The sequence below is a fragment of the Lagopus leucura genome, unplaced genomic scaffold (assembly GCF_019238085.1).
Source record: "Lagopus leucura isolate 7727_CA_CO unplaced genomic scaffold, USGS_WTPT01 Super-Scaffold_100001, whole genome shotgun sequence".
Taxonomy (NCBI): Eukaryota; Metazoa; Chordata; class Aves; order Galliformes; family Phasianidae; genus Lagopus; species Lagopus leucura.
The window spans coordinates 13,942,197-13,958,456 of NW_024962262.1; the positions used below are offsets into that span (position 1 = coordinate 13,942,197).

At 42.7% G+C, this 16,260-nt stretch overlaps 1 protein-coding gene across 6 annotated transcripts in view; it reads left to right on the forward strand.

The window, feature by feature from the left end:
• ENOX1 (ecto-NOX disulfide-thiol exchanger 1) overlaps positions 1 to 16,260 on the forward strand; it is a 365,715-nt gene that overhangs the window by 91,268 nt on the left and 258,187 nt on the right. Inside the window, exon 3 of one of the 6 annotated variants that reach the window (XM_042867020.1) lies at positions 15,258 to 15,320. The exons of the other annotated variants lie outside the window; for them this stretch is intronic. The gene's annotated coding sequence lies outside the window, so the exon portion shown is untranslated. The remainder of the gene's footprint in view (positions 1 to 15,257; positions 15,321 to 16,260) is intronic. 6 annotated transcript variants of the gene reach the window in all.

The following is a 16,260-nucleotide window of genomic DNA, read 5'->3' on the forward strand; positions in this document are numbered from 1 at the left end:
CCAGCATGGGTTTGTGAAGGGCAGGTCCTGTTTGACCAACCTGATCTCCTTCTATGATCTAGTGACCCATCTGGTGGATGAGGGAAAGGCTGTTGATGTGGTCTACCTAGACTTCAGCAAAGCCTTTGACGCTGTCTCCCACAGCATTCTCCTGCAGAAGCTGGCAGCCAGAGGCTTGGATGGGTACACTCTTGGCTGGGTAAGGAGCTGGCTGGAGGGCCGGGCACAGAGAGTGGTGGTGAATGGAGTCAAATCCAGCTGGCGACCGGTCGTGAGTGGTGTTCCCCAGGGGCCGGTGCTGGGGCCTGTCCTCTTCAATATCTTTATTTATGACCTCGATGAGGGCATTGAGTGCACCCTCAGTAAATTCGCAGATGACACCAAATTGGCTGGAAGTGTGGATCTGTCTGAGGGTAGCAAGGCCATACAGAGGGATCTGGAGAGCTGGAGAGCTGGGCTGAAGCCAATGGGATGAGTTTCAACAAGGCCAAATGCCAGGTCCTGCACTTCGGCCACAACAACCCCAGGCGACGCTACAGGCTTGGGGCGGTGTGGCTGGAGGACTGCGTAGAGGAAATGGACCTGGGGGTATTGATTGATGCTCGGCTGAACATGAGCCGACAGTGTGCCCAGGTGGCCAAGAAGGCCAATGGCATCCTGGTTTGCATCAGAAACAGTGTTGCAAGCAGGAGCAGAGAGGTGATTGTTCCCCTATATTCAGCACTAGTGAGGCTGCACCTCGAGTACTGTGTCCAGTTTTGGGCCCCTCACTGCAAGAAAGATATTGAGGCCCTGGAATGTGTTCAAAGGAGGGCAACAAAGCTGGTGAGGGGTCTGGAACACAGGCCATATGAGGAGAGGCTGAAGGAGCTGGGAATGTTCAGCCTGGAGGAGGCTCAGGGGAGACCTCATTGCTCTCTATAACTTCCTGAAGGGAGGTTGTGGTGAGCTGGGGGTCGGCCTCTTCTCTCGTGTCATTAGTGATAGGACCAGAGGGAATGGTTTCAAGCTACGGCAGGGGAGATTCAGGCTGGACATGAGGAAGTATTACTTTTCAGAAAGGGTGGTCAGGCACTGGAATGGACTGCCCAGGGAGGTGGTGGAATCACCGACCCTGGGGGTGTTCAAGGAAAGGCTGGATGTTGTGTTGAGGGACATGGCTTAGTGGGAGCTATTGGGAATAGGTGAACGGTTGGACTGGGTGATCTTTTAGGTCTTTTCCAACCTTGGTGATTCTATGATTCTATGATATTTTCTGAAAAAAGCTTGTTATGCTTTGCTTGTTGTGCAGTGTATTTCCTAGTGGCAGTGCTGAGTATAAAAAATACTCCTCCTGTTATTTGCTGTGGATAGTTTAGGCCAAACGTAGGATAAAAGTGTGAAGCCCCCCCCTTTTTATAGTAGCAATGTTGGAAGAATTTCTTCTGGGAAGAGTGCTGAGCTGTTATGTAATTGCAAAGGTCCCTCTGGCCTATCAGGCTTTTTCCAATTCTGTAAAGCTTACAACAGCTCAGGGAAACGATGAACAGCCTTTGCTGGGACATGGCATCAATTGTGTGAGAAGTGGAAGTGGGTCATTCTGGACATAAAATTTAATGGAAACGTGTTTTGTCAGCATCAAGACAGTTGAGGGCCCATCTGCTGAGGGTGTGTCCACTTCTTCTGCCATGACATCTGGTTAGAAGCAGGAGTAAATTTCCCCCCATGAATCATGCTGGAGCCGTAGAGCTGGGAAATAACTGCTCCTTCTCTTTTGCTATGCTTGATGTCTCAGCCTACAGTGGGAAGTGCTGTGGTTTACCAAGGGTCCCAGTGGAAAAGGAGGTTTCAAAAAACACTGTGAGGAAACAACTGGTAAATCCTTGTATCATAGATGCTGAGAAATTTAGCGCTCTTTGTGGCGTTATTAAAATAACAGAAAATTGCTCAGTTCCTAAAACACTACAGAAGAGATTTTTGTGATGCATCCTTTCCAAAAGGGGATAATGAATAAAAAAAAAATAGAAGGCAAAATGAGTGAGTTTGTTTCAGAACTGTAGATACAGTGCATTAGATACATTAGAATGGAAAAACTGTTATTTAAAAATGCTGCTCAAAATGCGATGGTTTGGACTAGTTCATTTTCTCTTCCACTTGGGTTTGAACATTTCACATCCCTAGGAAATTAGATATTGAAACTAATGTTCCCAGTAATAATGCATTAAGCTGGAAAGTGGTGGATCTCAGGCATATTAAGCAGTAAATACTCTGCATTTTTATTGTTGCCACATACCTTTCAGTAGTGAGTCCCATAATAATACAATATTATGCCTTCAACTGATGTGTTTATTGTTCGAAAAAGATGAATAGGCAGATGCTGACCCTGGCTGCCAGATAGAAGGGAAGATTTCCAAACCATTAAATGTGATACTGAACTTGCTGCATTAAACGTCTATCTTCATTTTGGCTAGGTCACTTATCTGTTAATTGTGATCTGTAAGTCTGGTTGCAAATATGTCTTTAAAGCACTGTAGAAAATCAAATCCTCCATTTGCATTCATTGTGGACAGAGGAACACCTTGCTTTATTATGGCATCCTAAACACTTCAAAATTCTTTGCATTTTTGCATTGTGAGGTGAATATTGCTGTAAAACCCTGTCTCTTTAGTAGCACTAAGGCTAAAACCCTGTCTTGGAGGTTTTTGGTAATATATTATCCTCTGACTATAACTGAGGAATATCAGTTTCTGGAAGGCAGTCTTTCTTAGTGTGGGCACTGCCTTACAGGAGAACAGCAAACTTCTTTCTCATGGAGCAGAGCTGTATGTGTCTCACACTTTTCAGCTTAGATAATAGACAGATGAAACGCAGCACTACTGCTGAGGGTGTAAGCATATCCTTAAAGGGATCTAGTTTGTGGAATTAGAGAAAATAGAGTCTGTTTGGAATAATCTAGCCAAACTATCAAATATTCAACTTCTATTTATTTTCAGTTGCCTCTGGAGCTAAGGAGATTATTATTTGCCTACAAAGGAATCACACTGGATCTGCCTTTCAGTTGTAGCAGGACATACAGTTGGGTGGGTACATCCACGTGGCTGAAATGGGAAAGCTGTCTCACATTTGTTTTCTTCAGCCAAACATATATCTCTAATTTTAAGGGCATTCTACCCTTGGTTTAGATTTGTTTATTTTCATTTTATAGGCCCCATTTTAAATCCATTTTAATGAGCTGTTTATGCAGTGGTAGTATTTTTAATATATGTTTGGGTTCTGTGCAACTCTAAGTCAGTCGATGATGCATGGAGAGGGCATGAATTAATAATATGGCAAAGGCAACTGAAATATCAATCTCCGATAACACCAGCCAAACAAGATTTTGACGTGGGTGTCTGTCTGACACTTTGCTTTCCTTGCCTGGTCTAACAGCCTGAGCTGCTCTCCTGTCCTTGGGGTGGCTGATGCTGCCAGCCCTTCTGCATCCTGCAGCTGGTTGGGACCCCCAACCTGATGCATTAAGCTCTCAGTGACGCAGTTATGGTGAGTGTGGGGTGAGCACTGGGGAGCAGAGGAGTGCCAGGACAGAGTCTTTCAGCCCATGTGCTGTCTGCAGGATGCTCTTTCCACACTTAGCTCACTCTATTTGAGTAAAGTGGAATAGTACTAAGAATCAGGCCAGCACATCTAATTAGCACAATAATCAGCTTCATGTGAGGCATTGCTGGCCAGTTTGAGAGCCTCTATGAGTATCTGGAAAGTATTGCAAGCAAAATTCCCAGACACAGCTCTGATAGGGAGCATGATGTATGGATGTTGGCTGGGCACGGGTTTTTCGGCCACTTGGACTTGTCCAGCCCAAGTATTGCAGCAGAGTCAAAGAAACTGGCCCATTTCTTCTCCAACATCAAGCAGTGCCACTATGGCAGGGTGCCAGTCCCCAATATATTAGATTCATTAAGAGACAGAGCAAATTTATCACTTGCAGTGGTACACAGATGCCATTAAGGAACTTTCGGCCATGTGGTTTGCCTGTAGCTCTCCTAATCGCAGCAGATCAGCATGGGGAAGTTCAACCACCTGACCCAGAACACAAGGTGTGATGAGGCCTTTTGGATGGTCTTTATGTGTGCCTGCTTCCTGGCCATTCATAAGAAGCTTCATAATATGTCTCCAGACATATCTTCAATATAATAACAAGAATAATTAAAACTCAAATACCAATTTAGTTCTCTGACCATCTGGGATCCAGGCTGAGAGATGAGATACAGTGCAGACCGTAAAGCTGTTAGTAAGGTAAGCTTTCTTACTCTTTTTTGTAATTAATTTTAATGGTTCTTAAATGAATTTTTAAATGAGTTCATGCTCACAACAGCTTTGAAAGTCTGTGGCTGCCCAGTGGGATCTGGCCACAGATTCTATTGCTGTGTCTTGGTCTGGCTTCCAGCTGGAAAAACAGTACCTCTGTATCAGTGGAGTGAAGCCTTAGCATGGTGATAAAGGAAGGCAAACAGAAATAATTGTAAGCTTTTCTGAATGCCATTTAAAGAATATGGACACCAGAAAGAAAAACAAACAACTACAACAAAAGTGGTAAGAAAGGGGTATTACATTTGCTTTATGAGAATTAACATGTGATGGCTGACTTATTTCCTTGTAAAGGGGAACACTGAAGCACCAAGGGTATGAAGTTAAAATTGATTAAGGTGTAATCCACAATAGTGTTTTGTGGAATGTCACACTTTAATAGGGTTTTCTTTTCACCCAATTGCATATCCTGGAAAGTTCAAATTAAGTTTTGGTCCACTAAAGTAGGAGAATAACTAAGGAAAGAACTGGAAGTGTGGCAAAGCCAAAAAGGAGGGGCTCACCTTTGGACTTGTCCATCCCAAGCAGCAGAGTCAAGGAAAGTAGTGAGTTATTTCTTTTCAAATGTGTCACTATGGCTGGATGCCATTCGCAGACTCATTAAATTCATTAAGAGACAGAGCTAATTATATCATTTGCAGTGGTACACGGATGCCACTTAGGAACTTTGAGGGCCCAGGTTAAGCCAGTGGTGCATTACACCTTGTGATCAGGGCAGCTTGGTTGGAGTTAGGAGGGGTTGTGCTGAGTCTGTCTGTCCAGCCAGCCCAGGGAAAGGCTGGTACAGCTGGACTTCCAAAATCCTCTATAGGAGGATGAACCACAATGAATCCCAGATAGGACAAAGGGGAGAGGGAATCTATCCAGATGCCAGTATGGGTTCAGCAGGAAAGGAATGAGAAAAAAGCTGGCTGTTTGCCTGAGCTTAATTTGAGTTACAGGGGAGGCTGAGGTAGGTGAGAAACTATCTCATCTAAACATGGACACAGGTTTTTGGCCAAGTGAGTAATCTAATGCTGTCTATATCATTTTTGTTTCTTAAATAAGTTGGATTTCTAGCTCTTTGTTTCAGGACAGATTTGTTTTTGCAACAGCAGTCAGCCTAGTATAGATGCATAACAGAGGACAAAATCAGCTCCTGGCAGCCTAGCTATAACTAGCTTTGTCCCATGCTTTGCTGTAGCAGTGATGCAGCAGTTTAAAGGGCTGATGCTGCCCCAGGTTTCCAGCCAAGTCCTGGTTCTGAGTTTGGGCAGCACCTATTATAGGACAGCCAGGTGATGTCTCTGAACTGACACCAGCTTCAAAGCTGCTGCTTACATGGCTACTGCTTTTAGTCTTGAAAAGCACAAGTCACTGGCAATGTTTAGGACTAAAGCTGTGAAAAGACGCACCAACAAAAGGGATAAGCTTATTTTACTGTCTATTTCAAAATAATACAAAAAATAAAGCAGTTCCTATAGTTAAAAAATAAGCTCAACAATAAAGAAAATAAGCAAGATAAATACATCTAATCATTACTAGCTGAGGTTAGTGATGCTGATTAAGAAAGGTACATCACCGATTGCCCTAATACCTTACCATCATCAGTTCTTTTGTGATCAAAAAAGATACCATTTGACCATTATTAGTGGACAATAAGCATTATAACAGAGCTTCTGTAGTTAAACACCAGAATACATATACTGACATGGCAAAATATGGATAAACGGCATCTTATATGTGCACGTATTAGATATACCGTGAGTTTGTGAGGTTCATCTATAGGTTAACTTTGATTCAGGGCCTATCTTAGGCCTCAGAATTTTAGTCTTTTTTTTTTTTTTTTCCAGCTTGTTTTTGCTCTGTGTTTGATGGACACTTGAAATGCCCACTGGAAGATCTGCAGTCTGGTGGGCAGGCTGGAGTTAACCAGAGCAGATCTGCCAGCTGTCTTTCAGACCAGCATGATCTCAGCTGGTGGCATCTGCAAACCATGCGCTGGGAATTATCATCCCCAAGAGCAAGTAACATCACCAAAAATGCAGTTCAGAGGCTTGGGTTTCAGTCTGTTGTTTGTAATAGCCTCGTGAATTGGTTATGGACCTGTCAGGAACTACATGACGTACCATGGGAAGCTTCATCTGAGAAGGAATGCCAGGTTGCCAGTGGGAATTCCTATCTAGGCTCTCCTTTCCATCTTCCCAGCCTTTCTCAGATCATTCCCAGGCAGTGAGCCAGGAAAGTTCCTGCTCAGTTCAGGCATACCAGAGCGTGATTCCCTGATACGTGAGCTGTATATGAGGGATGCCTCTCAGTAAGAGGATGACTGTATGACAGAGTGCAACTGAAAAGAGTGCAGAGAGGAGAAAACAGGAGCTTCTATGACTCAATGGTTTAACTGGGAGACACTTGGCAGCCCTTAGAAGCATCAGAGCCCATCACCTGCTGCCTTCTAGCCCATCTCTTTGGTCTCACTTTCCTTTATCTATACTTCTTACCTTTCTCATATTCTGCCAGGGGAACACAAATTCCTGCTAACAGCCAAAAAAAAAAAACAACCAACCTCCCAAAACAAAATACAAAAGTAGCACTGCTTTGTGAATGTAGTCAGTGTATATCCAGTTTCATCAGCCTTGTTCTCCTCCTTTCTCTTTCCTTCTCCCTTTCACTTTGCCACTCTCCCTCACTATTTCACTTCTGAAACAGGACTGAATTCCTTGTGGCAGAGAACTGTCTTTTGCTTGTTTAATTTAACTGTAGAATGAGATAGCATGTTGCTGGAACAGTATATCTTATTCACTGGTGAAAAAACAGATCGTCGTTATAGGAAATGAAATGACTAATGGCAACTGGCCTGCTCTGCTTTTCTGACAGGTCAACTTGTTGAGAGCAGTTTGGTGGCTGATAAGATAACAGAGTGAAAAAGAGACTGAGAGACTGTTTCATTGAAACTTAGAAAAATCTCTTGCCTTGTAGATTGGTTGATGTTCTGCCCTAATATTTCAAGTTTATTATTAACCAGAAAAAATAAAATCAGAGTTCCCAAGCCACAGCAAAACAAAATGAAAGTTCCCAAGGCACAACAAACCAAAACAGCCCAAATAAAAATATGCTTGAATACATGCATAATGTATTAACTATATTTTGCTTCATTTGTTAAGAGCAAAAGAGAACAAATAACCAGTGTTTTGGTCCCTTATGGGTCTCTGTCTGGGACACACTTCACTGAGCTGTTCAGTGGGGAAAAAAAAAATTAAAAATTGTAAATTTTTAAGGAACTTTTTGTCATAAAAGTTTTTCAAAATCTCCTACAAATATGTATCAACTACTGCAGGTTCTTGGATTTGGAACAGAACATTTCTCTCTGATTACCTGAATAGAATTTATGCAACGAGTAAAGTAACTGCTTTACATCCTTGAACATGAAAGTGAGTGCAACAGAACTGTGCAATCCAATTCACAGGCATATAAGCAATTGGGATCTGGCCATTAAAGCATAGATTCTGTGATAGTGTCCTCAAAATCACTGCAAGAATTCGGAAGCCTTTTCCTCTCTTCTGCCTTATGTATAAATCTTCTTATAATGAGACATGGTTAGTGGTCATGGTGGTGATGGGTTGATGTGTGGACAAGATCTTATTGGTCTTTTCCAACCTTAATGATTCTATTACCTTGAAAAAAATAGGTTTAAACACTGTGGGTTGTTTTTCTTTTTTTTCTAATTATCATTATTTTTTATTGTTCTGTTTCTCTTCCTGAGGGACATTATCCTGCATTAGAAATTACATGCTTTAGAAATTACAGCCTTATTTCCAGTGCAGAAGCAATAGTTCTGGCCCCAGTGCTGTCCTTAACCTGACTCCTCTTCACACACTGTCTAGTCAACATGCATCTGTCTGGTCTTTTGTGCCAGAGCTTGCTGACACAGCCACGACTGGAAACTTGTAGGAAACATCATCAAAATATGCCCTTAACAGAGCAGCGTGGGTTCTCTGAGGGACATTATATCCTCTTCTATATTTAAAGCACTGCATATATATGCTGTGGAGCTGCTGACAGATGGAAGCTTGTGTTATTAACAAGCTGATTGTAAAGGTGGCAGATTCCAGGAAAACAAAACAAAACAGATTTTCTTCCTACTTTTATTCACCTTGGATATTCACCTATGTTTTTAACTAAACAGGAGGAATTTCAAACCTTTAGCTTAAATGACTTTTGCAGAAATCTGGATATTTATCTTTGCAAATGTGCAAAAATAGGACTTGTAGATCAGAGAAGTGCCCCACTTCTCTGTTAGTTTGTATTTGTGGGGTGCAAAACATACTATAGGCTGCCATACATGCAGACAGCTACTGTTTTTGGAAATGTCTTATGAAACATTTATTGTCTCACAAAAGTCCTGTTTTTGTGATCTTTACTTGCAACCACAGCAGTTCAGCTGCAAAAAATGGCTTCTATTCTTTGAAAATATGGCTCTTACAACAAGGCTACAGGAGACCTTGTCTCCATATTCTCCAGTGGTGACCTCTGTTTGCACTTGCACAGTCTTCAGTCCATGGAAGGCCTGTCTGTGCATGTAACATTGCTATTATTTCATCATTATATTCATTATTAGCTCATGGCACAAATGTCTCACTGACGGGCCCATTACAAATACACATACAAGTCAGTTGCAGGCACAGGAATAATCTGCTTTGTTCAAAACGTGACCTTAATTTGCTTGACTGTAGTTTCTGGAGTGCAAACAATTTGCAATGTTATTATATGAGCAAGAACTAGTGCTTCAAGGATTAATTCCAATCAAGAATTCTTGCTGCTATTTGGTGCTTAGTGCACACAGGCTGGTTTTTCAGAATCTTTGGACATGCAAAGCTGTGGAGATGTGAAAAGATACCTTTAAAATTCTCCCTTGGAAGATATACCCTGAAATTTGATAGGACGAGAGGGAAAGGCCTTAAGTTGAGCCAGGGGAGATTCAGGTTGTGTACTAGGAAAAAATTATTCAGAAGAGCGTTCAGACACTGGAACAGGCTGTCCAGGGAGGTCACTGTCCCTGGAGGTGTTGAAGAAGTGCACAGATGTGGCACCGACAGACATGGTTAATGGGCAATATTGGTGGTAGGTAATTTTTTTGGTATTTTTTGAACTATGTGATCTTAGAGGTCTGTTCCAACATTAATGATTCCGTGATTCTTTGATTCTATGCGTACACTGGATTTTGAGGTGTGGGGGGAGGATTGCTTTTTTTTTTTTTTTTTTTTTTAATATATTTCTATTCAGGCTTTTTTGTCACTAGTTGCTGGCTCCAAATCAGTGGTAACATTGCAAAGGCACAGCCAACATGTAGCTGGAGATGTTTTAGGATCCTAATTATACTTTCGTTTCTCAAAGTCCTTGTCAGACTGATTTCTGCCTACAGAACAGCTTGTTAAAATTGAAGTGTGCAGGCTATGTGGGTGGGGAAACTGTTCTGAAAAATAATGACCCTTCCTTCCACCAGGGCCATCTCCCCACTCATTACTGCGATAGTGTGAACTGGCAGAATCCCTCAGGTGTCCTCACTCAGTCCTGCTGATGGATAGCCAGAAAGCCTCTTCTCATCTCATGCAGAACTTATCGGAGGTGAATGCTGGCATAGCGAGACATGCAGGTGTCCCCTCCAGGCCTAATTACCTAACACACAACTGAGAGCAGAAGTGAAGGCCATCAAGAAGCTTCAGCAAATCTTCATCCCAGCAGTTTATTTAGTGAGAAATAGCCTCTGGGAGCCCTCACGAGCACTGCTCATTCCTCCTGCCCATAATCCAAAGAAAGAATGCGCTTTTAAATCCTGGCTTTGGTTTTCTATACTTCAAATAGTTTAGGACATGAGTTCTCAACATTATTTGTAGTTAGCCTCCTCTGACCACAGAGTCCACGTTGTAGCCCCAGTCCCATCAGATTATTTTGAATATACATAAATGTAGCAACAGACCTTGGTTTGAGAAAAAGCAGTTCTATCTGAGAGACTGCTTTCCTATGCTTGGAAGTATTATGCTGATACCATCAGTGCATTAATTTTGCTGGGTCAGTGGCAGGACTTTATCATCAGTAAAGCTCTTTAAGAAACCAGTATCAAAAGAAATCAGAATAAGCCTTTTGCAAGAGAGGATAAAGTTAAAGCAAAAAACTAAAAAGAGGAGTGAGCTTATACTGACTCATTAACTTCTGATAACTCACTGCCTTTTTTTTCCAGGAAAAGGGAAGTGATGGGGAATATTGCTGACACGGAGGGGAGTTGTTGGAAGTCCTGTCCATATAATAGATCTGTGTTGGCAGAGGATTATCTGTGGCAGAGAGTTACTCATCTGAATAATATCTTAATTAACCAGAATTTATATTTCATGGGCAGAAATTCCCAAATCACTGCAATGATCAAGAACCTTTGCCATTTCTTCTCATTCTTTTCTTTCAGTAACAGATAATGAATAAAACCAAGGCTTGCTTTCCATTGCTCTTTAGGATCAGCTCTGGGTACTGACTCATTTTTATGGTGCTTTTCCCATCATAAAAAAGCAATGATAATGCAAAGTTACTTTTTTTTTTAATAGACCCAGCACTTGGACTCCTGATAAAAACATTCTTCTCCAGGCTTTTGTTTTTTCTAGAGTTACTGTCTTCATGGTCTTAATACTAAAATGGGTTTTTGCTGAGAGAGTTATTTAGAAGGGTGGTAGATGGATTACTATTTTTCCTCTCATGAGCATGTGTGCTTATTTGCTGCTTCCTCTTAGAAATTCTTTCCTCCTGTTCCTAGTGGTCTCATTACCAGGTATATGGAGGATGCAACGTTGTGCATTGGAGATGTAATATGGCAGAACAATGGATGATTTTATTTGCAGCATACTGTTGCTCTGGATAGAAGACAGAAATATGTCATCTCTTAACAAACATTGACTGGATCACAGTCCTTTATTTTTTTGATAGTATGTTACAGAAGTGGCTCTAAAGTCAATTGGTTTATATCACTTTTGTCTCATTTTATGACCTGTTTATGCTGGTATTGTACATCATTTAGGCAGGGTACACTGATACTAAAAAAAAAATCTGTGTTTGTATGATACAGTGCCTTATTATATTGTAATGGGCAAATTGCTGCTGTTTTTATTCCTGTTAGGATCAGCAGTAATTTAAGCTTGGTTGTAGGTGCTTCATACTAATATTCAGATGGTTATGTGCTCTGAAATATGATGGTGTTCCCTACCTTTCTTCTCTCAATTAGCTGGTCTGTCATACCTGTCTGCCTGCTGCTACTTTAGACTCACATGGCTGACCCTCATCTCCTTGCGTCGGTGCTAGTTCACACACTTCAAAAATCTGGATATTTAGTTAATGTTTGGGCACGTGTTTCTAGGACATCTTGTTCTAGCTCTGTGCACTGCAGCTTCCTGGATGCTTTCAACTGGACATAACTTAGGAAGTGATTATTTGCCTCTGTTCAGCACTTGTGAGATGATATCTGAAATACTGTGTCTTGTTTTGGGCTGCTCAAAAACCAGAAAGTTGTGGACATGCTGAAGCAAGTCCCATAGAAGGCCACCAACATGCTCAGGGGGATGAAGTAGAGGATGGCTGAGAAGAACTGGAAAGATCTGGGACTATTCAGTTGAAGAGAAAATCATTGGGGGATCTTGCGGCTGCCTACAGCTACGTAACGGGAAAGGACAGAGAAATCAGAACCAAACTTGTCAAAGGTGCATGGTGATAGGACAAGAAGCAACAGATACAGTTTGGGACAGATAAAATTTTGATTACATGTAGTTGGGAAAAAAAAAATCACCATGGGTATGATCAACCACTAACACAAATTGTCCAGAGAGGCTCTGGGGTGTTCCTTCAGACATACTCAAAATTTAACTGGAGAAGACCCTGAGAAACTTGTTTGAGCAGCAGGGATCCCTTCTAATTTACCTTATTCTACAGTAACTTTATTCTCAGGGAGAGAGTAGATTTTGTGGACAGCACTGGAGGTCTGGATGGGAAGCTCTGGGGTCCAGTATACATAGAAATAAGATTTTGAGAGAATCACAGAATCACAGACTTGCAGGGGTTGGAAGGGACCTCTGAGGGATCACTGAGTCCAAACCCCCTGCTAAAGCAGGTACCCTACAGTAATGACACAGGTAGGTATCAAAATGGGTCTTGTATATCTCCGTAGAAGGAGACTCCACTACTCTCTGGACAGCTTGTTCCACTGCTCTGCCACCCTTACTGTAAAGAAGTTCTTCTGAATGTTTGTACAGGATTTACTATGTTCAAGTTTTATGCCATTACTCCTTGACTATTGCGAAGCACCACCAAGAAGAACCTGGCCTCATCCATGTCAATGTTTTTTGTTTTCCATTTGCCTCCCACCTCCCTTTAGATATTTATAAACATTAATGAGATCCTATCTTCAGTCTTTTTTTTCTCCAAGATGATGAGACCCGGGTTGCTCAGTCTTTTCTCATATGGAAAATGCTCCAGGCCCTTTATCATCTTTGTAGCCCTGCACTGGATTCCTTCTAGAAGATCCCTGGGGAATCCAGAACTAGAGACAGTATTATAAATGTGGCCTCATCAGGGCAGAGTTGATGGGAAAGAAACACCTCCCTTAAGCTGCTGGACACGCTCTTTTTTAATGCACCTCAGGATACCATTGGCCTTCTTGGCCACAAGGGCACACTGTTGGCTCATGGTCAACCTATTGTCCACCTGGACCTCCAGGTCCTTCTTCTCAGGGGTCCTCTCCAGCAGGTCATTCATTAACCTGTACTGATGCATGCGGTTATTCCTCTGCAGGTACAAGACTCTACACTTTCTCTTGTTAAATGTCATCAGATTGCTCCCTGCCCAACTCCCCAGCCTGCCCAGATCTTCTTGAATGGTAGCACAGTCTTCCAGTGTGTATATTCTGGATAGCTACACGGCTGAATGAAATTCCTCTCCAGTTTCATACATGGTGGTGCTGAAAGAGAGAAGAGAAAGATGATGGCTTAAAGACAGCCAAGGACAGAAACCGGAGCTTTAGTTTGTGTTCCATTTTTAGCAGACTTGGACAGAAGCTCACACCAAATGCCAACCTGCAAATTTTCTAGGATGCAGCTGACAGATGAAGGACTGGGAGACTCCTGTTGCCTTTATGGGTGCAGTGGGTCCCAATCTTGTCCCCTTGTTCCCTGGTGCCTGCCTTCAGTCTCTGGGAACCCCAGGTTGCTGGCAGCACAGCTGGTGTGTGTCATTGCATTTGCCGTCATTACAGACCGTTAGCACTGTGTTCTGTGACATGTACCTGGTATTTATTACTTTTTCCCCAAGTTGCATGTTACTGTCTTGGATGGATGTGAGCCAGTTTCCAAATCCCACCCTTCCTTCTTTCCCTTGCACTAGCTCAGAATCGAGCTGTATTTAGCAAGTATAACAGCACTGACCCGTAAAGCCCATAGCAGCCAGCTGCAGTCCTCAGCCCCTTGCTTTCCTGTTTCCCTTACTCATTTTTCAGCTGAAGCAGATCTGCTCTTTCTAGTGCTCAGTATGGGAACCATGCTTCTCTGGCCCTAGTGCAAACATTTTCTGCCCCCTGCCAACAGTCATGTGAGAAGTTCACATGCCAGCTGCACCAGATTAGGGAAAGAATGACTTGTCCCAAAAACATGTGCCGTGAGTAACAGCTACTCCATAATTCAGTTCTCAAGTCTATAACACGTTTTGATCAAACAAGTAATTAATTCAGTTCACCGTTTCAAGTTTGTTATGAGCAGTAATTTCAATAAGGCACTGTTCAGCAATATAAATCCTAGCACATCCTTATTTTTGGTATAAATCTTAGTGCATCATCTTCTGATCGGGAAAATAGATCTTTAGCTCTCTGGTCAGGTGTCCTCTGTATCACAGCTGTCTGGGGAATTTCTTTTGCAACCTATTGTAGAGAACCTGCTTTAGCAGGGGGTTGGACCTGATGATCCCCAGAGGTCCCTTCCAACCCTTACGACTCTGTGATTTCTGTGAACAGCTCTTAGTACACCTCCATAAGTCCTTAAGGAATAGCAGTGTGGGGAATCTCCCAGTCCAATGTGGTCTTTCTGGAGGGGTGGGAAGGACGAGGAAATTTTTGCACTGTGTCCAATGCTAAACCTTGCAAATCTTTTTCAAACAACAAACCTTTTGTAGTTGGTGCAGCTTTTTAAATGCATTTGCTCTGTTAAAATAAAGGGTCTTGTTCTAAGTTTTGAAAGCTTTTTCATTTCCCCCCATGTGTACTATTCCCGCATTATAAAAAGGCATCGTCTGTTGCTTGTAAAATGTACTGCAAGCTGTAAGACTTGCATAACAAATGGTACATTAAGATAATCAACCTCTTCAGACCAGTAGGTCATGGCACTGAAACTGCCTGTTCGTGACAACAAAAGTCCCTCAGCTTCAGAAATCCTTGAAAGCACACACATCTCTCAAACAAACCCAGAGAGAAATGATCTCCCCTTCCCCACTACTCCCCTGCAGTGGGAATGGCCTTTGTCTATCACTGATTTTCCCCTAGAGTGAAATCACATTCACCATTCAATACAAAATTAATAAAGGTATATAGAGCATGTTGAGCAAACACTGACATATCCCCAATGGTGAATTTACATCCCCCCATTCTGTTTAAAATTAATAAAGGAAGACGGAGCACGCAAAACCAACACCAGAGAGTATAAAAACCCCTCATGGAGAGCTCGTCATGGCCTAGTGCTGGGAAGCAACAACACATGTTAGCAAAGCACGCCTTGACAATCTCATTTGCCTTTTTCAGCTGGGTTCAGAGGGCTCGGGAGAATGTGCTCTGTGGATTTGTCACCTGGGAGGGGGCATCTCATGGGTTATTCATTGTGTGCACAGTGTTCCAATGAACTCTCCTCCCCTTTTTCCTGCAGGTGATGCATGGAATAAAGCACCGCTGTAATGTGGGGCTGGCTCAGCCGTGTCCCGCCTCCCAGGTACCTTCTGCCCTTGGGTCTCCCAGAGGCATGCTCTGCTGTCATTTGCCTGTGTTTATGAGAGTGTAAAATTTTTCTGTGATCTGAACAGCCAGCAAAAGGCTTCATCAGCCATGCTAATAGAGCAGAGCCTGCCAGAACAAGAGAATGCAGACACTCCTAATGTCCGCAGCTCATCCCCTTCAGCAAATTGCCCCATTTTTGTACAGGAAATAGATGAGAATTTCTGAATGAAAATGAGAATTTCTACCTGGGCGATTACCCTGCCCTCGGCAGGTAGTATCTTCTTTGTGAGCATAGAACTGAACACCAGGAGGATGGGCTCTGCAGTCTTCCAGCGGCAAACAAGGCACAATCCTTTATACCCAAAGCGTTCCATAACTGCTTCCTGCCTGGCCCTTCTTACGGCTGCACCCTTCAGAGTCCCATCGGCAGGCGCCAGCCATTGATCTGGCTGCAGGCACTATCCAAACTCATCGGGAGCAGCTGGGAGCTGTCAGTTTCCCAAACGGTTATGGCCACACATTTCTGAAGAGATAAGAGTCGTCTTGTATTGCATGCTGGCTTCAGGTTAAGCTTTTCTTTATCGCTCTGATGTTCTGCAGACACTGCTGGTTACCCCCAGGTTCGCCGCGCCAGCTTCTCCCACCACTTAATGCTTATTTTATGAGCCCAGAAATGATGCTGCACAGAGTGGAGCTGTGCCAAGAAGAGTTGTTCCCGCTTGTCTTCATCCTTGTCTTGTTTTTTGTTTTTTGTTTTTTTTTCCCTACACTTGCTGCAGTTGAAAGGGGTGAACACAGGAGCTGAGGGAAGAAAAATGTGGCCCAAAATGCTGCAAAACTGAAAAACTGATGGCTGCTGTGCAAATTTACAACTGCCTGTGAGAATCTATCAGCACTGTATCACAGGCTCTTCTTAGAAACATAGAAGCATAGAA